This window comes from Equus asinus, chromosome 5 (genome assembly GCF_041296235.1).
Source record: "Equus asinus isolate D_3611 breed Donkey chromosome 5, EquAss-T2T_v2, whole genome shotgun sequence".
Lineage (NCBI taxonomy): Eukaryota > Metazoa > Chordata > Mammalia > Perissodactyla > Equidae > Equus > Equus asinus.
This window is the reverse complement of record NC_091794.1, coordinates 70,434,002-70,456,538: the sequence shown is the minus strand read 5'-3', so window position 1 is coordinate 70,456,538 and position 22,537 is coordinate 70,434,002. Positions and strand designations below refer to the sequence as shown.

General features: G+C 43.4%; 1 long non-coding RNA gene across 1 annotated transcript; it reads right to left on the bottom strand.

Moving 5' to 3' along the window:
* Positions 1-156: 156 nt before the first annotated feature.
* Positions 157-14,789, bottom strand: LOC106833204 (uncharacterized). The gene is made up of 3 exons (XR_006527934.2): positions 14,423-14,789; positions 13,087-13,472; positions 157-2,120 (listed from the first exon to the last, which is right to left on the bottom strand). It is a non-coding gene; the product is annotated as an uncharacterized lncRNA (long non-coding RNA).
* Positions 14,790-22,537: the final 7,748 nt, after the last annotated feature.

Genomic DNA, 22,537 nt, shown 5'->3' with positions numbered 1-22,537 from the left:
TTGAGAAGATTTAACATGTTCCAGGTGCTGGGGCCTCAGCAGTGAACAAGACAAAAGAGAGTGTTTACTTTTAGGGAGCTTACATCCAAGTGGGACGTTCATGTGGGGTGAGTCACACAAGAAGTGAGTAAATAAGACGGTCAGTCAACAAAGTGCACATAGTGATAAGTACTTTAAAGAAAGTAGAACAGGGTAATGGGTTATTGGGGGATGGGGATGGGGAGAATTAATTCAGATATTTAATTTATTGAGGGGTTTCCAGAAGGCCTCTCTCAGGAAGTGATGTTTGAGCTGAGAAGTATGGTAAGAAGGAGCTAATGATGCAAACATCTGGGTGCAGAGGGTCTCAGGGAAGGTTGAACAAGTGCAAAAACTTGAGCTGCAGATGCTTGGCACATTCAAGAGACAAAAGGAAAAAGCGAAGGCCAGGTGGCTAGTGCATAGTGAAGAAGGGGTGAAAGGTGAGTTTAGGGAGAGAAATGGCAGACCATCTAGGCCTTGTGGTTTATGGAATTTGAGTTTTGCTTCAGTGTAACAGGAAGCCACTGATAAGTACAAATCACATGTGATCTGATTTATATTTTGAAGAATGAACCCTTATTGCTTGATGGGCCCAATGTGTGGAGCATGGATCATAGGGCAACAGTGGAGCAGGGGGTCCAATCGGGACCATTAGAGAAGTCCAGGTGAAAGATGATGGCAGCTAGGACCAGACCATAGCAGTGACGATGGGAAGAGGTTGGATTCAGGGGCTGTTTTGGACGTAGAGCTGATAGGTCATGTTAATGCATTTGTTGTCCGGGAGTAAAGGAGCAGAGGAGTAAGGTCAAAGATGACTCCTTCATAAAGTTTTGCCTGAGCAACTGAGTGGATAATGGTGTCATTGACTACCATGGGAAAATGCATGAGAGGAACAGGTTTGGGGCAGAAGGGAAAATCAGAATGTTCTGTTTTAGGTAAATTTGAGATGCCTAATGAGGTGCACAAGTAAGCAATTGGATATATGAGTCTGGAGCTCAAGGGAGTGGTCAGGAGTGAAGATATAAATATAGTTGGGCTTCAGCAATGGAGAGGTGATCTTTGGAGCCCTTGGCTGCATGAGATACGTAGGGAGAGTGTAGATAGGAAAAGAGTGCCTGAGACTGGGCCTGGGGCCTTGCCACTCTTCAAATCAAGCAGAAGAGGAGTGGGTGTTGAATTAGGAGATAAAGCAAGGAGGGTGTGTAATGTGAGCCTAGCAGTGAAGATGTTTTGACAAGGGGGGGGGTGGTGAATTGTGTTAATGTTTCTGAGAGGTCATGTTGGATGAGGACAGATAATTTAGCAAGTTGGAGATTGTGGTCTCGGTTGGGTTGTGGGGATAGGTAAATGTCAAAAACCCAACTGGAATAGATTAAGGAGAACAGGATGTGAGGAAGTGAAGACAAGAACTACAGAAAAAAATTCAAGAAGTTTCACTGTGTAAGGGAGTGTAAATTCCAAAATCTGATGGTAACTAGAGTCTTGGGGTCAAAGGAGTGTTTTCTTTCATAATTTTTATTCAAACATATTTAAAAAAAGAGAACAAACCCCATGTACCCATTACCCAGTGTGGTAGGCTGAATAACGGCCCCCCAAAGAGGTCCAGATCAGAGCTCCTAGAACCTGTGAACACGTTACCTTACATGGTAACAGAGACTTTGCGGGTGTGATTAAATTAAAGATCTTGAGATAGAGAGATTATCCTGAATCCTCCAGATGGTCCCAGTGTAATCACAAGGGTCCTTCTAAGAGGGAGGCAGGAGGATCAGTCAATAGCAGGAGACGTGACGATGGACACAAGAGGTTGGAGTGATGCCTTGAAGGGGAGATGAGCCAAGGAATACAGGTGGCCTCCAGATGCTGAAAGTGGCAAGGAAATGGATGGTCCCCTGAAGACCCCAGACAGAAGAGAAATACAGGAGAATGAGAAAGCATGGGGAGTGTTAAAGAAAGCAGTTAGCTTTCCCAGCCATGGAGGTGCTTGTGACATTTGGCTTCTTGACGAGTCTTGCAGCGTCAGCTTGCAGATTTTTTTCTGGTCTTGAGATTCTCCCTACTGCCTTTTTAAGTGTTAAATTTAACTTTGAACCTCTGGAGTCCTGTAAATAAACAAAATACCATGTCAGAGAGAACGTCTTTCCAGAAGGCCTTGCTCTGTTTCTAGTCCTTCTAGTCCTTGAAGGTCTTTTTGTATCTTTGGTCTGGGAATAACCCGAAAGCTTAGCTTTGAAGTAGATTTGTAAGAGAATATTCTGGCAACAATAAATGCTGCATGACTTCTGGCAAGTAAAGAGCAGTGACCCAGCTTTTCTGGCCACCTTTAACTATCTTTGCTATCTGTACTTTCTGGAATTTATCCTAAACGCCAAGTTCTTAATGCACCAGGTGTTGAGCCCTGGCCATACTTGGCCTCTCTCAATTGGAGAAGAGAAGTTATATTCTGAAATTCCTAGATTGGCCTGATCAGGCCGATTTGACGTCCTGCTGTCGTGGTTTTACTCTGAGTTTCTGTAGCAAAATTTTCCCTTCTGCTTCAGCCTCTCACTCCTGGCAACTTCCTCTACCAACTCTCAAGAATGGTTCTTTGGGCCCTGAAGGATCAGCTCTAAAGTAGGCGTCAGAAAAGCCAGGCTGTAGGCCAGGTCCTGTCACTTATCAGCAAATCTCTTCCTCTCTCTGGGCCTTGATATCCTCATCTGTGAAAAGAATGCTATAGTCCCCCTTTGTCTGCGGTTTCACTTTCCACAGTTTCAGAAAACATTAAATGGAAAATTCCAGAAATAAACAATTCGTAAGTTTTAAATTGTGCATCATTCTGCACATCATGTGAGTAGCATGATGAAACCTTGTGCCAGCCCGGGCCATGAATCATCCCTTTGTTCATGCTACCCCTTGGTCACTTAGCAGCCCTCTCGGTTATCAGGTCAACTGTCGAGCTATCACAGTGCTTGTGTTCAGGTAACCCTTATTTTACTGAATAATGGCCCCAAAGTGCAAGAGTAGTGACACTGGCAGTTCAGATATGCCAAAGAGAAGTTATTGTTGTTCATCTCTAACTGTGCCTAATTCATAAATTGACTTTATCATAAATATGGACGTATAGGAAAAACATAGTATGTATTGGGGTTGGTATTATCTGCAGTCTTGGGCATCCGCTGGGGGTCTTGGAATGTATCTCCCAGGAATAAGGGGGGATTGCTGTACAGTAACAAACTTGCTTGGTAGGATTGTTGTAGGAATTAAATGATAGAATGCGAGTGAAGTTCTTTAAACTAGAGTCTAATCCAGCTGTTCTCTAATTACGGTCATTGATTTCTTTGTAGAATCCTCAAACATTATCATGGCTCTTCATTTCATAGGTGGGGAAGCTGAGCCTCAGAGAGAAAGACTTTATTCTTTATGATGGTTAATTTTGTGTGTCATGTTGGCTAGGGTGTGGTGCCCAGACGTGTGGTCAAACACCATCTGAGTGTCACTGTGAGAGTATTTTATAGGCATAACTAACATTTAAGCCAGTAGGTTTTGAATAAAACAGATTACTTTCCAGAATGTGGATAAGCCTCAGCCAATCAGTTGTAGGCCCGAGAGAAAAGACTGAGAGCCCTAGAATAAATCTCTCTCTCTCAGCACATATGTATACACACCTACTGCACATGCGCACGCACACACACTCACACGCTCCCTATTGGTTCTCTGTCTCTGGAGAACCCTTATACGTTCTTCCTTTCACTCATGTGGTAAACAATTATTGGGCAACCCCTGTGGGCTCTGCTAGAGCAGATAAGACAGGAAGCGAGTGTCATCGTTTACGCATGCGAGGCTCTCTGGAGGTCGGGGTGGCTGGAGCCAATGGGAGTTGGAGAGAGTTGAGCGATGAAGCTAGAGCAGTCAGCAGGGACCACTTTAGGAGAAGGCCTTTACCCTGAAAATCAGGGAGCCATGCAAGGGGTTAAAGCAGGGGTGGCAGAGATCTGACACCTCTGGCTACTAGGTGGAAGCTGACTGGAGGGGAAGCCCCGTGAGGAGCCAGGGGAGGCCTGAGGTAAGGCTGATGGCTGCCGCCGAGGGGGTGGCAGTGAGATGTAATCATTCAGTATGTGTGTGTTGAGCATCCGTTATGAGCCGGGTACTCTGCTCGGTGATGGGGATCCGTATGAACAGCAGACACTGTGCTGTGGGGCTCGGTGGTGGAACTGAGAGGACTGGTGTTGACCTATGGTAGCGGGAGTGTCAAAGATAACTTTACGGTTTCTAGCCCAAAGTAAGTAACCACTGAGATGAGAGCACTAAAGAAGGAACAAGTTTGGGGTCAGATGAGTTCAGTTTGGAGTTTGTAGAGTTTGGGGTGCCTGTGGGACAACCAAATGAAAATGCCCAGGAGACTATTGATCTGTTAGTCTGAGAGGCAACAGAGCTATAGGCCTGGGAGAAAGACTGGGAAGAAGCTGGGGATGGGAATGAAATCATGCAGGAAGAACAGGCTTCAGGTTAAGGACCTGGAATTGTATACAAAATGTTGTGTTTGGATAAATGTGGGTTTTTCCCCCACTCCATGCACTGTGGAGTAGATCCGCAGCCATTGCCAATTCTCAAAGGGGAGAAGATACACCCTCCCCCCTAAATTATGAACCACTGAGGTAAAATGGAATAAGCAGATGGCTAAAACTGGAGCCCTAGGGAATGGAAACATTTAAAAGGAAGCAGAGAAGAGGCAACTGAGAAGAAATGGTCAAAGAAGGGGGAAACCAGAAGAGTGCACCACTGCTGAAACCAAGAGAGAGGAATGTTCCAGCCGTACCCCCTGGTGCAAAGAGGGCAAGGAGGACAGACAGATACAAGCAATTTGATCTGGAGTTGAGAAAGTAGCCAGAGGAGAGCCTGATGTAGAAGCAGGCGGTTTTAATTAGAATGACCTAGACACAACCCATGTTTATATGATACAAGGAACGAACCAGCAGAGAAGGACAGGCATCTATGGCCACCATGGCTCCAGGCTGCATCAGTCCTTACCCTTCAGGAAAGAAGTGGCCATGGGCAGTTTGCCAATGTTTCACATGGACTAGGAGGAAGCGAAGTGAGAGGTGAGTGGAGGCAGCCTGTGCAGCTCTGTGTGTGGGCTTGTTCAGGAGACCAGAAGCCTTCAGCCCAGGGGGAACAGCCAGTGATCTGGGGGTTGTGCAGCTTGAGAGGCCTCACAGGGAGATGCTTAACTGTTTTCAGAGGAAGAACTTTCCTGTGGTAGAGGGAACAGGTATGTTTTCTGAATCCAGAACCAATTAAAGAGAGAGAGACTTGATTCAGTAGCAGAAGGAAATTTCTAAATTCACGGCTACTAGGAGAGGTAGCAAGCTCCTCATCTTCAGAAGTGTGCAAACAGAAGCTGGGTGATTATTTGGCAAAGCTGGTACATAGACCATCCAAACATCAGGTGTGGGGTGGATTAGGTGACTTTTAAAGTCCCTTCCAGGCTTAGGAATCCCTAACATTTATCAGGTTTTTCTGGTCATCTCAAAGGATTTTGTGAAATGATCAAAAAGACTCTTTTGATTTATTTTATTAAAAAAAAGATCATGCCACATAATGCTTATGAGGTTGGGGCTAGAAAGGGATAGTATAGAGTATAGCTTAACAAGATAGCACATATAGCAAGCATTGTAGCTCTTGGGAGGGAAATCACCAGCTTAAGATTTGGATCAGTGGTTCCCAGAAGTTCCCAAGGGTCATTTGGGAGCCTGTAAGGAAAAGTGCAGATAACCTCCACTCCTTCTGATTCTGATGCTGGAGAGTTGGTTGGCCACAAGAACCTGCATTTTAATCAAATAACACCCCACCTCACCCTAGCCCCCACCCGAGAATCTGATGTGGCAGATCTCAGGACTCCTTTTTGAGAAACTGAATGAAGGTGGTGGAATGAGGATAACAAGGATCTTCCAACCGGAAATCTCAGTGTGCTTTGCAGAGTGGAAACTAGACTTGGCAGTGCAGGGGCTTGCTGGGAAAGTCAGGGTGTAATCTCAGATTGACTCTCAGGTCCAGTTTTTCCCTACAGCACTGAGCAGGCTAAATGGAAAATTTTTCAAGCCTTAATTTCATTCACTCCCACCACTCCCATTTGGGGAGAACAGGAGGCTTGAGTCGCTGCCTCAGTCTCCTAGCTTATAAAACAAAATAATGATGGTTGGACCCTGTCTTCTTGATGAATGAAGTGGAACAAATCTGCAGGTGTAGACCCCAGGCCTGGGTGGGTCTGGAAAACTCTGGCAACTCTGCCTTGCTCAAAGGAATTGGAAAGTAGCCAAGATGGAAAAATGGGACCAGCTTTGCCTTCATGCCTGGAACAACGACAAAAACAGGAGGAATAGATGAAGCAACAGTTTTAAAACACTGGACATCAGGCAGTGACGGACAGTGACCCCTGAGAGACAGGAAACAAACAAGGTGAGCCTTGCGACTGCTCCAGTGACTGCCTGGAGAGAGTTTCCAGGCTGCAGCACAGAGCAGGGGCATCCAGGCAGAGCCGAGGAGATGGAGCTTAGAGACTGGGGAAAACAAGGCAGCTAGAGTTCACAGGACAGAGCAGTGGAGAGGAGAAAGCTGCAGATGCAGAGCACACTGAGATACGTGGAGTGCCCCTTGAATATTTTGCAGAATGCTGATCAGCACGTGCCTGTGAGGAAACTACCCCAGGCCAGGAAAGAACCATCAAAAAGGATTAGAGGAAACAGCACTTGATGGCCACACAGGGTCGGGAATAGTAGAAACCTTATCCATGGGTATTAAGTATGTCATTCAGAAAAGTCTCACCTCAGTAGTGGGGAATGATCAATCCTAGAAAATAATTAGCATAGACTAAACAAGGCTCTGGTCCTGCCCAATAAATCTTAAAACCAAGACCTTAAATGATCAAACTGTTAAAAGTAACTTTACCACATCCCAGAACAAAGCTCAAGAATATTTATAAGAAATCAAAAATATCCAGCACCCAGGAAATTAAAATTAAATGTCTAGCATCCAATAAAAAATTACCAGATATAGTCTAGAAATAAACCCTCAATGTATAGTCAATTGATTTTTGACAAGGGTGCCAAAATAATTCAATGGGGAAAGAATACTCTTTTCTGCAAATGATGCCAGGCAATTAGATATCCACAAGCAAAAGAATAAAGTTAGACCCTTTCCTCATAGCATATACAAAATTTAACTAAAAATGATCACAGACCTAAATGTAAGGGCTAAAACTATAAAACTCTTAGAAGAAACATTGGCACACATCTTCCTGACCTTGAGTTAGGCAAGGCCTTCTTGGATATGACCCTAAAAGCACAGTCAACCAAAAAAAAATATGTTAAATTTCATCAAAAATAAAATTTTTGGGCTGGCCCGGTGGCACAGCGGTTAAGTTCACATGCTCCGCTTCAGCAGCCTGGGGTTCGCTGGTTCAGATCCCGGGTGTGGACATGGCACCGTTTAGCAAGCCATGCTGTGGTAGGTGTCCCACATATAAAGTAGAGGAAGATGGGCATGGATGTTAGCTCAGGGGCAGTCTTCCTCATCAAAAAGAGGTGGATTGGTGGCAGTTGTTAGCTCAGGGATAATCTTCCTCAAAAAAATAAAGGAAAGAAAAGAAGATCTTTTATGCTTTAGTGGACACCATCAAGAAAATGGAAAGACAACCTACAGAATGGGAGAAAATATTTGCAAGTTATTTATTTGATAAGGGTCTTGTATCCAGAATATATAAAGAACCCTTACAATTCAATGATAAAAAGATAAATTACTCAAAGGGGCAAAGGGTCTGAGTAGACTTTTCTCCAAACAAGATATACAAATGGCGAGTAGGCACATGAAAAGGTGCTCAACATCATTAGCTATCAGGGAAATGTAAATCAAAACCACAATAAGATGCCACTTCATACCCACTAGGATGGCTGTAGTAGAAAAGAGACAATCAGGGCTGGCCCCGTGGCCGAGTGGTTAAGTTTGCGTGTTCTGCTGCAGGCGGCCCAGTGTTTTGTTGGTTCGAATCCTGGGCGCGGACGTGGCACTGCTCATCAAACCACGCTGAGGCAGCGTCCCACATGCCACAACTAGAAGGACCCACAACGAAGAACATACAACTATGTACGGGGGTCTTTGGGGGAAAAAAGGAAAAAAATAAAATCTTTAAAAAAAAAGAAAAGAGACAATCGTAAGTGTTGAGGAAGTGGAGAAATTGGACCCTTATACATACACTACTGGTGGGAATGTAAAACAGTACAGCCACTGTGAAAAACAGTCTGGCAGTTTCTCAGAAGGTTTAATGTATGATCCAGCAGTCCCACTACTAGAGAAATTGAAATGTTCATCCACACAAAAGCATGTGCCTGAATGTTCACAGCAGCATTATCCATAATAGCCAAAAAAGTAGAAACACCCCAAACGTCCATCAGCTGAGGAACTAATAAACAAAATATGGTATTCCATACAATGGAATATTATTCAGCAACAAAAAAGAATGGAGTAGTGATATGTCCCACAATATAGATGAGCCTTGAAAACATGTATGTGAAAGAAGCCAGTCACAAAAGGCCACGTGTTGGCTAAGTCCATTTATATGAATTGTCCAGAATAGGCAAATCTATAGACAAAATAGATTAGTGGTTGCCTAGGTATGGGGGTTTGGGAGAAATGGGGACTGACTGCTAATGGGTATGAGGTTTCTCTTTGGGGTGATGAAAATGTTTTAAAATGATTATGATGGTGGTTGCAAAACCCTAAGAATATACTAAAAACTATTAAACTGTGCATTTTAAATGGGTGAATTGTATGGTATGTACGTACCTCAATAAAGCTGTTATATGAAAATAAAATTACCAAGCATGAAAAGCAAGAAATATAATTCATAATGAAGAGAAAATTCAATCTATCTAAATCTAGCCAGAACTGACAGATATTAGAATCATCAGAGAAGGACATTAAAAGTTATAATTGAGGGGCCAGCCCAGTGGCATAGTGGTTAAGTTTGCACACTCCACTTTGGTGGCCTGGGGTTTGTGGGTTCAGATCCTGGGTGCAGACTTACACACAGCTCATCAAGTCATGCTGTGGTGGCATCTCACATACAAAATAGAGGAAGATTGGCACAGATGTTAGCTCAGGGACAATCTTCTTCACCAAAAAAAAAAAAAAGTTATAATTGAGTTCCATGTGTTGAAAGAGTTAAGTAGGGACATGGAGGATAGAAAAAAGACCCAAATCAACCTCCTAGGGGTGAAAACAACATTGTCTAAGATGAAAAATGCATTGGTGGAATTAATGGCAGATTAAATATTGCAGAAGAAAAAATTAGTGAATTTGAAGAAACTGTCTAAAGCAAAATACAGAGAGGAAAACAACATTTTTTTTTAAATGAGGAGAGCAGCTTCAAGCGGCCTACTATGTGTGTAATTGGAGACCCAGAAGGAGAAGAGAGAGAAGGAGGGACAGAAAAAGTATTTAAAGAAATAATGGTAAACTTTTTTGCAGATTTGATGAAAAGAGATCCAAGAAGCCCGATGAACAATAAGCACAAGAAACGTGAAGAAAACCACACCAAGCAACACGTCCTAATCCAATTGTTCAAAAGCAGTGATAAAGAAAATCTTAGAAGCAGTCGGAGAAAAAAGGCACCTCACATACAGAGGAACAAAGATAAAGCCAACAGTAGATTTCTCATTGGAAACAATGCAAACAGTGGAATAGCCTCTTTAAAGCACTGGCAGAATTTACCCCCAGCAGATCTACGGTGCAAGAAATGTCGAAGGAGTCCTTCAGGCAGAAGGAAGATGATACCAGGTGGAAATATGGATCTACACACAAAAAATAGCACTGGAAATAACTACATGGTGAAATATATAACATCTCTATTATTTAAATCTCTTTAAGGGTAATTGCCTGTTTAAGTGAGAATAACAGCGATGGATTATAAAATGTACAACAACAATTGCACACAAAGGTCAGGTGGGGAGAAATGCAAGTATACTATTGTTGGTTCTTACATTCTATGTGAAATGGTATAAAATCACTTGAAGGTAGACTGTGCTGATTAAAAATGTGTACTATAAACTCTGAAGCATCACTAAAATAACAAAACAGAGAGTTTTAATTTATAAGCCGACAAAGGAGAGAAAATGGAATCATAAAAATATTTAATTAACCCAAAAGAAATCAGAAAAAAAAGAACAAAGAACAAATGGGGCAAATAGAAAACAAACAGCAAGGTAACTTAAACCATATCAACAATCACATTAAATGTAAATGGTCTAAATATCCCAATTAAAAGGCAGAGGAAATTGTGAGGTTAGATAAAAAGCAAGACTCAACTACATGCTGACTAAAAGAAACACACTTTAAATATAGACACAAATAGGCTCAAAGTCAAAGGATGGAAAAATGTACCATGCTGACTGGTACAACTGGTGTGGCTAAATTAGCATCAGACAAATAGATTTCAGAGCAAAGAATATTACCAGGGATAAAGAAGATCAATTCCTAATGATAAATGGGTAACTTCATCAAGACGATATAACAATCCTAAATGTGTATACACCTAATAAGAGAGCTTCAAAATGCATGAACCAAAAAGTGATAGACCTGCAAGGAAAAATAGACAAATCCGTGATTCTAACCAGAGATTTCAATACCCTCCTCTCAATAATTGTCAGAAAAAGTAGAGAGAAAAACCAGCAGGATATGCTAGACTTGAAGAACACTATCACCCAACTAGACCTGATTTATAAAATCCCACAGCAGCAGAAAGCACATTCTTTCAAGTGTACGCAGAAAATGGTGTCTTTCTAGGAAGACCAACAAAGAAAAAAAGAGAGAAGATGTCAGTAAAATTGACAAACCTCTAGCTAAACTGATGAGGAAAAAGGAGTGGAGGCACAAATTACTAATATCAGGAATGAGACAAATGGCATTACTACAGATTCTACAGATGTTAAAAGAGTAATAGGGAATATTGCAAACAACTTTATGCCAATAAATTTGACAAGTTTGAAGAAATGGATAAATTCCTTGAAAGACATTACCAAAGCTGACTCAAAAAGAACTAGATATTCTGATTATTCTTGTGTGTATTAAAGAAGTTGAATTTGTGGTTTAAAACCTTCCCACCAAGAAAATTCCAAGAACCAGTGGCTCCACCAGTGAATTTTATCAAACATTTAAGGAAATAACACCAAGTCTATACAAACTGTTCCAGAAAAGTGAAGAGGAGGGAACACTTCCCAACCCATTCTATGAGGCCCACGTTACCCTCATACCAAAACTTGACGGACATTCCTTTGTCAAGAAAAGAAAAATATGGGCCAATATCCATCATGCATTTGAAAAGTGGTTCATGTAATTCCTTGCATCATTTACAAAAACTAACTCAAAATACATCATAGATCTAATTATAAAACCTAAAACCATAAACCTTCTAGAAGAACATATAGGATAGAATCTTTGTGACCTTGAGTTAAGCCATAATTTCTTAAATACAACGCAAAAAGCATAATCCATAACAGGAGAAATTTGATAAATTGGACTTCATCAAAATAAAAAACTTCTGTTCTTTGAAAGATGCTTAAAAGAATGAAAAGGGGCCGACCCGGTGGCACAGCAGTTGAGTTTGCACATTCCACTTCGGCAGCCTGGAGTTTGGATCCTGGGTACGGACGTGGCACTGCTTGTCAAGCCTTGCTGCGGCAGGTTTCCCACATATAAAGTAGAGGAAGATGGGCACAGATGTTAGCTCAGGGCCAATCTTCCTCAGCAAAAAAAGAGGAGGATTGGTGGCAGATATTATTTCAGGGCTAATCTTCCTCAAAAAATAAAAGAAAAAAAAAGAGAGAAGCCACAGACTGGGAGAAATATTTGCAAATGGTACATCTGATAAAGGATGTTGTCAGAGTATATAACAACTCTCCAAACCCAATAATGAAAAAACAAGCAATCTAATAAAATGGGTAAAAGATTTAACAAACCCTTTACCAAGGAAGATATGTGAATGCAAATAAGCACATGAAAAGATGCTCAGCATCCTTAGTCATTAGGGAAATGCAAAGTGAAATCACAATGAGCTGCTATCACACACCTATTAGAAAAGCTAACACTAAGTGTTAGCTTGGTGTTGACCAAGTGTTGGTGAGGATACAGAGCAACTGAACTCTCCTACTCCGATGGTGGGAATGTGGAATGATACAGCCACTTCAGAAAACAGGCGATTTCACTTAAACATGCACTGACTATATCCAGTCATTCCACTCCTAGGTATTTCCCCAAGATAAATGAAGGCACGTGTCCATATAAAGACTTGTACATAAATCATCATAGCAGATTTGCTTGTAATAGCCCAAACTGGTAATAATCCCAAATCCATTAACAAATAAATGGATAATTGAAGGGTGCACCTCCAGCCTGGAATGCACAAACCATGTGGAATACTGCTCAACAGCAAAAAAGGATGAGCATTGGGCGTGCTGCCCCATGGAGAAGTCTCATATTAGTCATTCAGAGTGAAGACAGCCAGACAGACAAAGAACATACACTACAGGATTCCAGTTTTATAACATTCTGGAAAAGTGCCAACTAACCTGTCCAGACAGAGAACCCATCCTCAGTTGCCTGAGTGTGGGAGTGAGGGTTGGGGAGCGTGAGGGTAAAGATTACAGACGGGCACAAGGACACTTGAGGGTGATGGATACGCTCACTATCTTAATTGAGATAGTTTGTGGGTGTATACATATGTCAAAACTTAGGAAAGTGTACATTTTAAATATGCGAAACTTATTATATTTCAATTACGCTGCAATAAAGCAGTTTAAACAAACTCATTGAACTGTATGCTTAAGATCTATGCATTTCGTTGCATGTAAATTATACCTCAATAAATATATGTATATTTTATAGGACTCAGAGAAATCGCTTCTACCTTGGCCTGGAGTTGCTGGGTGGCCCTCAGAATCCCAGCGACAGCCAGCAGGCAGGGCCCTTTGGGCTGGTCCCTTCCCTCTCTGGACTTGTCACTTGTCAGCAGCCTGGCTGGGCTGAGCTCCTCACCTGCTCTGACATCTGCGGTTCCATGAGTCTAAGGATGAACGGAGAGGGCCAGCAAACAGTGACGGCAGAGGGTTAAGCAGGTCAGATTTCCAGTCCAAACCCTGGGGCGAAGCCTGAGCCACTTTAAATCCCCTTCATCTGTCCCTGTGTGTTTGCACAGTAAAGAACCTGTCATTCTTAGAGTACCGACGGAGCCGGAGCCAGGGAGCTGGGAGATGCAAATATTGACGCTGGCCCCTGGGTCCTCGCTGCAGGCCGTGGCATGAAATCTCCCGCTCTGCTGATGTGAAGCGGGGGAGGGGCCCGGCTGGCCACCCGGGCTCTGCGTCTCTTTGGACCGGCTTAAGGAGTGCTGTTTGGGCGGTTGCTATGGCATCCGCTTCTTTCTGAAAGGAAGAACCCATAACCAAGACAAGAACAAACACTGTCCTCCTGCCAGCCCAGCCACCTCCTCCCGATTACAGCCTGCCGCCCCCGGGCCTGCGCTCCAGCTTTCTCTTCTGGGAGTCCTGGCTGAGAAAGAGTGAGACGTCATGGAGGGACTATGGAGGGCTCTGCATTTGGGCCTCTCAAGGATCGATCCTGGATCCGCCCTTCAAAAGCTTGATCTCAGGGAAGCAACTTCCTGTCTCTCTGTCTCTGTGAAGTGCACGTAACCAAACTGGGTAGGACTGGGCGCGAGGATTAGAGAAAATGAGACGCAAGAGACAAGACATACACCAGTTTGTGACGGTGCTTGGCATGTACCGAAGGCTCACTGAGTATTGCCTGTGAATGTTCGCCAAGGCCCTACACCATGCGTGGCACCCCCCTTTCTTCTGCTGGAAGCTTCACTGTTTCCAAATGGCGTTCTCAGTCCGGATCTCACTTTTTCCTCTCACGCCTGCAAAATAATCTGGCCACGACGCCCTTATTCTTGATGTACAGAGGAGAGCCTTCTGTGCAGCCCCTCAGAAGGAGGAAGCCAATGTGTTCCTCCTGCTAAAACCTCTGCCAGCACCCTGCAGCGTCAGAATCCAGTTCGCTCCCTGCCACCCAGAATCCACGCTGGGGCTCACACTCCAGCCCCAGGGACGGCTCTGCGCCCCTGCAGCTCTTCAGCCTGGACGGCCCTGTCCTGCTTCCCACCTGCTCCTTCGTGGCCCTGCTCACGCGTCACCGCCGCTGGAAGCTTCCTAGATGTCCTGAAACGTTGCATAGAACAGCGAACTACCCTGGCTGAGTGCCCCCCACCAGTCACGCGCCCGTCAGCGAGCTGCCTGGCCTCTCTGAGCCTGGTGCAAAAACAACAACCCCCTCAGAGCATTGTTTTGAGAATAAGAGGGAAAGCTCTCACCTTGCGCAGTGCCTGGTTGGTAGTAAGCGCTCGACAAGTGCTGACTGTGTGCACGCAGACATCTGGCCTTTAGTCCTTGCCCAGCGCCTGACACACTGGGGGGACTTGGACAAGTCTGTCTCAGCCTCGTTTCTCCATCCTGTAAAATGAAGCGTCTTAACCCCCAGGGGCCCGCAGACGGGCTTGTTGGGAGGGAGTGTAAAATTGTGTGCAGCCCATGGTGCTGGTGCCTGTGGGTGTTTTTCTGAGAAGAGCCGCAGGCCACGGAAGGAGTGCAGACCGGATGCCGCCGAGGTCGGCCCGCCTCTCTTGCACAGGGCCCAGCCGCAGCACCAGCTCCTGGCCGGGACTGGCCGCCCTCCTGCCCAGCTGACTGCCGGGAGCAAACACAGGCTCGTGTTCCCAGGCCTCTCCCTTGCGACACTTTGCAACAAGCGATGCTCAGGAAGTCAGGAACATGTTGGCAATTGAGTGCTGGAACAGCCTCTAGACCTTTTCTTTTTCCTCAGGGACCAGTTCAACCCTCTCTTCCCCTGGAGACTGGTGTCCTGTTGGAGAAGGCATGGCCCATGGCGGGAGGCCCCTTCCTCTATCTTCCTCTTCTCCTCCCCCACCCCATCCCCATAGGGCCCTGTGGCCTGTGTGTTCCATCCGTAAGTCCCCTGGATCATCTCCTCTTCTCTGCCCACCTTGTCCAAGCCCGGGCATCTCTTTCTTTTTTGGCAAAGTTTAAAATCTATTTTTTTATTGTGGTCATAATAGCTGGTCACATAGTGAGATTTCAGTTGTACATTATTATTTGTCGTACACCATATAAATGTGCTCCTTCACCTCTTGTACCCACCCTCCCTGCTCTTCCCCCAGTAACCGCTAACTTGTTTTCTTTATCCATAAGTTTGTTTATATTCCACATATGAGTGAAATCCTATGGTGTTTGTCTTTCTCTGTCTGGCTTATTTCCCTTAATGTGATGCCCTCAAGGTCCATCCATGTGGTTGCAAATGGGACGATTTCGTCTTTTTTATGGCTGAGTAGTATTCCGTTGTATGTATATACCATTCCTTTATCCATTCATCAGTCGATGGGCACATGGGTCACTTCCATGTCTTGGCTATTGTGAATAATGCTGCAATGAACATAGGGGTGCATAGGTCTCTTTGAATTGTTGATTTCAGGTTCTTTGGGTAAATACCCAGTAGTGGGATAGCCGGGTCATATGGTATTTCTATTTTTAATTTTTTGAGAAATCTCCATACTGTTTTCCACAGTGGCTGCACCAGTTTGCATTCCCACCAGCAGTGCATGAGGGTTCCCTTTTCTCCACAACCTCTCCAACATTTGTTGCTTTTTGTCTTGGTGATTATAGCCATTCTAATGGGTGTAAGGTGATATCTAAGTGCAGTTTTGATTTGCATTTCCCTGATGATTAGTGATGTTGAGCATCTTTTCATGTGCCTATTGGCCACCTGTATATCTTCTTTGGAAAAATGTCTGCTCATATCTTCTGCCCACTCTTTGAGTGGGTTGTTTGTTTTTTTTTGTAGTTCATTTGTGTAAGTTCTTTATATATTGTGAAGATTAACCCCTTATCGGATATACAGTTTGCAAGTATTTTCTCCCAGTTGGTAGGTTGTTTTTTCATTTTGATCTTGGTTTCCTTTGCCTCCCAGAAGCTCTTTAGTCTGATGAAGTCCCACTTGTTTATTTTTCTTTTGTTTCGCTTGCCTGAGAAGACCTGGTATTCGAAAAGATCCTTTTAAGTTGGATGTCAAAGAGTGTACTGCCTATATTCTCTTCCAGAAATTTTATGGTTTCAGGACTTTCCTTCAAGTCTTTGGTCCATTTTGAATCTATTTTTGTTCATGGGGAAAGAAAATAGTCTACTTTCATTCTTCCACAGGTGGCTGTCCAGTTTTCCCAGCACCATTTATTGAAGAGCCTTTCCTTTCTCCATGATATGTTCTTGGCCCCTTTGTCAAAGATTAGCTGACCATAGATATGTGGTTTCATTTCTGGGCTTTCAATTCCGTTCTATTCATCTGTGTCTGTTTTTGTACCAGTGCCATGCTGTTTTGCTCACTATGGCTTTGTAGTGCATTTTGAAGTCAGGGATTGTGATGCCTCCAGGTGTGTTCTTTCTCAGGATTGCTTTAGCAATTCGGGGTCTTTGGTTGCCCCATGTGAATTTTAAGATTCTTTGTTCTATTTCTGTGAAGAATGTCATTGGGATTCTGACTGGGATGGCATTGAATCTGTAGATTGCTTTAGGCAGTATGGACATTTTACCTTTGTTTATTCTTCCAATCCCTGTGCATGGAATGTCTTTCCATTTCTTTATGTCATTATCAATTTCTTTCAGTAGTGTCTTACAGTTTTCCTTGTATAGGTCTTTCACCTCCTTAGTCAAATTTATTCCTAGATATTTTATTCTTTTTGTTGTGATTGTAAATGGGATTGTATTCTTGAGTTCTTGTTGTGTTAGTTTGTTATTAGAGTATAGAAATGCCACTGATTTTTTTTTTTTTCCTTTTCATCAGGGTGGAGTGGGGCCACTAGTTAGTTCTTTATTTTTTTTTTATTTTTTTATTTTTTATTAATGTTATGATAGATTACAACCTTGTGAGATTTCAGTTGTACATTTTTGTTAGTCATGTTGTGGGTACACCACTTCCCCCTTTGTGCCCTCCCCCCGACCCCTCCTTTTCCCTGGTAACCACCGATCTGATCTCCTTATCAATATACTAACTTCCACCTGTGAGTGGAGTCATAAAGAGTTCGTCTTTCTCTGACTGGCTTATTTCGCTTTACATAATACCCTCGAGGAATGCCACTGATTTTTGTATGTTGACCTTGTATCCTGCAACTTTGCTGTAGTTGTTGATTATTTCTAATAGTTTTCCTATGGATTCTTTAGGGTTTTCTATATATAAAATCATGTCATCTGCAAACAGTGAGAGTTTCACTTCTTCACTGCCTATTTGGATTCCTTTTATTTCGTTTTCTTGCCAACTTGCTCCGGCCAAAACCTCCAGTACTATGTGAATAAGAGTGGTGAGAGTGGGCATCCTTGTTTTGTTCCTGTTCTCAGAGGGATGCCTTTCAGTTTTTCCCCATTAAGTATGATGTCGGCTGTGGGTTTGTCATATATGGCCTTTATCACATTGAGGTACTCTCCTTCTATACCCATTTTATTGAGAGTTTTTTTTTAATCATAAATGGATGTTGTATCTTGTCAAATGCTTTCTCTGCATCTATGGAGATTATCATGTTGTTTTTGTTCCTCATTTTGTTAATGTGGTGCATCACGTTGATTGATTTGCAGATGTTAAACTATCCCTGTGTCCCTAGTATGAACCCCACTTGATTATGGTGTATGATCCTTTTAATGTATTGCTGTATTTGGTTTGTCAAAATTTTGTTGAGGATTTTTGCATCTATGTCATCAGTGATATTGGCCTGTAGTTTTCCTTCTTTGTGTTGTCCTTGTCAGGCTTTGGTATCAGGGTGATGTTGGCCTCGTAGAATGTGTTAGGAATATTTCCGTCTTCCTCAATTTTTTGGAATAGTTTGAGAAGAATAGGTAATAAATCATCTTTGAATGTTTGGTAGAATTCTCCTGAGGAGCCGTCCGGTCCTGGACTTTTATTTTGGGGGAGGTTTTTGATTACTGTTTCAATCTCTTTACTTGTGATTGGTCTATTCAGATTCTCTATTTCTTCTTGATTCAGTTTTGGGAGCTTGTAAGAGTCTAAGAATTTATCCATTTCTTCTAGATTGTCCAGTTTGTTGGCATATAGTTTTTCATAATGTTCTCTTATAATCTTTTGTATTTCTGTCATATCTGTTGTAATTTCTGCTCTTTCATTTCTATTTTATTTATTTGAGCCTTCTCTCTTTTTTTCTTAGTGAGTCTACTAAGGGTTTGTCAATTTTGTTTATCTTCTCAAAGAACCAGCTCCTTGTTTTAGTGATCCTTTCTACAGTCTTTTTTGTTTCAATTTCATTTATTTCTGTGTTAATTTATATTATTTCCCTGCTTCAGCTGAGTTTGGGCTTTGTTTGTTCTTCTTTTTCCAATTCTGTTAGGTGTAGTTTAGGATTGTTTATTTGAGCTTTTTCTTGTTTGTTGACGTGGGCCTGTGTTGCTATAAATTGCCCTCTTGGGACTGCTTTTGCTGGATCCCATATGAGTTGCTATGGTGTGTTTTCGTTCTCATTTGTCTCCAAGTATTTTCTGATTTCTCCTTGTATTTCTTCAAGAACCTGTTGGTTGTTCATGTAGTATGTTGTTTAGTCTCCACAGTTTTGTTCCTTTCCCTGTTTTTTTCTTGTAGTTGATTTCTAGTTTCATGGCATTATGGTCAGAGAAGATAGTAAATATGATTTCAATCTTCTTAAATTTATTGAGGTTTGCCTTGTTTCCCAACATATGGTTTATCCTTGAGAATGTTCCATGTGCACTTGAGAAGAATGTATACTCTACTTTTTGAGATAGAGTACTCTCTGTATATCTATTAAGTTCATCTTGTCTAGTTTTTCATTTAATCCCACTGTATCCTGTTGACTTTTTGTCTGGATGATCTATCCATTGAAGTAAGTGGGGTGTGAGGTCCCCTACTATTATTGTGCTGTTGGTAATATCTCCTTTTAGGTTTGTTAATAGTTGCTTTATGTACTTTGGTGCTCCTGTTCTGGGTGCGTATATCTTTATGTGTTATGTCTTCTTGGTGAAGAGACCCTTTTATCATTATATACTGCCCCTATGTCTCTCTTTACCTGTTTTATCCTGAAGTCTATTTTGTCTCATATAAGTATGGCAATATCTGCTTTCTTTTGTTTGCCATTAGCTTGGAGTATTGTCTTCCATCCCTTCATTCTGAGCCTATGTTTGTCTTTAGAGCTAAGATGTGTTTCCTGCAGGCAGCATATTGTTGGGTCTTGTTCTTTAATCCATCCTGCCACTCTGTGTCTCTTGATTAGAGAATTCAGTCCATTTACATTTAGAGTGATTATTGATATATAAGCACTTAATACTGCCATCTTTTTTTTTTTTTTTGAGGAAGATTAGCCCTGAGCTAACTGCTGCCAATCCTCCTCTTTTTGCTGAGGAAGACTGGCCCTTAGCTAACATCCTTGCCCATCTTCCTCTGCTTCATATGTGGGACGCCTATCATAGCATGGCTTGCCAAGTGGCGCCATGTCCGCACCCAGGATCCGAAGTGGTGAACCCTGGGCTGCCAAAGCAGAACGTGCGCACTTAACCACTGCGCCACTGGGCGGGCCCCATAATACTGCCATCTTATTGCACGTTTTCTGGTTTTTCTGCATATGCATTGTTTCTTGTCCCATGTATATTGGGCTACTGATTTGATTAGGTAGTTTTCTATGTTGGTTTTCTTCATTTTCTCCTTGTTTATCGTATATGTCTCTGTTCTAATTGTTTGTTTAGTGGTTACCATTAGGTTCGTATAAAAAGTCTTGCAGGTGAGACAGTCCATTTTCTGATTGCCTCTTATTTCCTTAGGCTATACTGATTCCATTCCTTTCCTCTTCCCCTTCTAAGTTATTTTTGTCATATCTCATTCCACCTTGTGTTGTGCATTTGTGGTTAAGGTGTTGATATAATTTTTATTTTGGAGTTATCCTTTTCTTTATCCTTGATGTAAGAGTTAAGTGTTTGCCAACTGATCTTATAGAGAGCTGCCAATTTCTGATTGGTGCAGACTTGTTCATCTCCTTGCTCAGGGCTTTGTAGCCCCTTTCCTGCTGTGTTTTTTTTTTCCTTGCAGGTATGAGGGCCTTCTTGAGGATTTCTTGTAGGGGGGTGGGTCTTTTGGCAATGAACTCCCTTAGCTTTTGTTTATCTGGGAAAGTTTTTATTTCTCTGTTGTATCTGAAGGAGATTTTCACTGGATAGAATATTCTTGGCTGAAAGTTTTTGTCTTTCAGGATTTTGAATATACCCTTCCACTCTCTCCTAGCTTGTAAGGGTTTCTACTGAGGAATCTACTGAAAGGCTGATAGGGGTTCCTTTGTAAGTTATTTTCTTCTGCCTTGCTGCCCTTAATATTTTTCCTTTGTCATTGACTTTTGTCTGCTTTACTAATATATGCCTTGCAGTGGGTCTTTTTACATTAACATAGTTGGGAGTTCTGATAGCCTGTTTCATGTGGATTTCCATCTTCTTCCACAGGTTTGAGAAATTCTCTGCTATTATTTCTTTGAACAAGCTTTCTGCTCCACTCACCTTCTCTTCCCCCTCTGTAATACCTATATGTTGCATTTCCTAATTGAGTCAGACATTTCTCTGAGAGCCTCTTCATTTCTTTTTAGTCTTAGTTCTCTCTTCTCCCTCTGAAGCATTTCTATAGTATTGTCTTCAAAATTGCTAATTCGATCTTCCATATTGTCAGTTTTGTTGTTTAGGGAGTCCAGATTTTTAAAAATCTCATCCATTGTGTTTTTTATCTCCAACAATTCTTATTGGTTCTTCTTTAAAGTTTCAATCTCTTTTGTAATGAAGCTCCTGAATTCATTAATTTGCCTTCCTGTGTTTTCTTGTAACTCATTGAGTTTTTTTATGATAGCTATTTTGAATTCTTTGTCATTTTGAATTTTGACATTTTGACAAAAGACATTTTGAATGTCTTTGTCAGGTTATAGATTTCTGTGTCGGTTTCTGGGTACTTGTCATTTTCCTTTTGGTCTGGAGATTTAATATACTTTCTCATACTCCTTGATGGTGTGGATTTTTGCCTCTGTGTGGTGTTATTATCTTGTCGCTGCTGCCACGTACCTTCAGTGGATGGGGCTCAGGCACTGTGAATTCTGGGCCCAGCACGATCAGGTGCTCCCCAGCTCTGGCCACTAACTGCTTTTCTCACTGTGCAATGCTCTGGCCAATGGCAGATTTGAAGCACTGGGCGGGGGGGAGAGGTACTCTCCTTCCCCTAGCCTCAGCTTCTCTCTCCATGTGGTGCTCCCCATGATTGTGTGGCTGGAGCACAGGGCTGGAGCACCAGGTGGGAAGAGGTCACCTCTCCCCAACTGTGCACCCCCCCCCCCCAGCTGGCCCCTCTCTCACTGTGGTGCTTTCCTGGTGAACATGGGGCTGGAGCATGGGGCTGGAGTGCTAGGCAGGGATGGGGCACCTTTCCCCAGCTGTGCACCTCCCCCAGCTGGCGCCCCCCTCACGGCACCATGCTCCTGGTGAACATGGGGCTGGAGTGCAGGGCTGGAGTGCCAGGTGGGACTTGGGTGCCTCTCCCCAGCTGTGCACCTCCCCCAGCTGGCCATCTCTCTCGCTGTGCTGCTCTCCCACCTGGCATCTCTTTCTTGGACTGTGGTGATTAATGGTTACTGTAGCTCCAGATCATGTCCTTGCCTATCATGCCTTGATGACACGACTGTCCTTAGGATGAAGTGTGACACACCATGCCGTCCAGGACAGCATCCCTGCTCACCTCCTCACCTCCTCCTGCCTCCTGAGCCCCACTCATGCTTTGGCCACTCTGGCCTGCTGGGCATTCCCTCGCTGAGCCGTCCCCTGTCATATCCCCATGCCTTTGTTCACGTGGCCCAGGAGCTGGGCATGCCCTTCTGGAAACTCTCCTGCCCTCCAGGATGGCACCCAAATGCCCTCATCTGGGAAGGAGGCTCCTCTGATCAGTCATCAGAACTGCGGATGCCCCCAGTGCGCCTGCAGTGCCTCACTCATTGCTGCAGTTGGAGACAGGCTCAGCCAATGACGCTGGAGCCCAGAGCTGACTGTCCCTCTGTTAGGACCCCAGAGGCACCCTGTCCCAGGAGCTCGTCCTCAGGTCACCAGGGCCAGAGATGTGATCGTGTTCTGCCTCCAAAGGCCCCTCCCTGGTGCCCTCAGCACAGCATTTTCTGCAGTCCCAGCCATCCCTCCATGGTGGAGGTGCCTCCTCATGAGACCCTGTGTCCCTTGTCCACCGGGATCCAGGTTCTCCACTTCCCAGTGCCCAGTGCCTGGCTTGGTCCAGAGCAGGTGTGCAGACTGCGTAGTGAGCGAATGGATGAATGCAGCAAGGAGCGAACCAGGGCGAACCGGTCCTCAGGCGCCCATTTTCAGTTCAAACCTCATGCAGA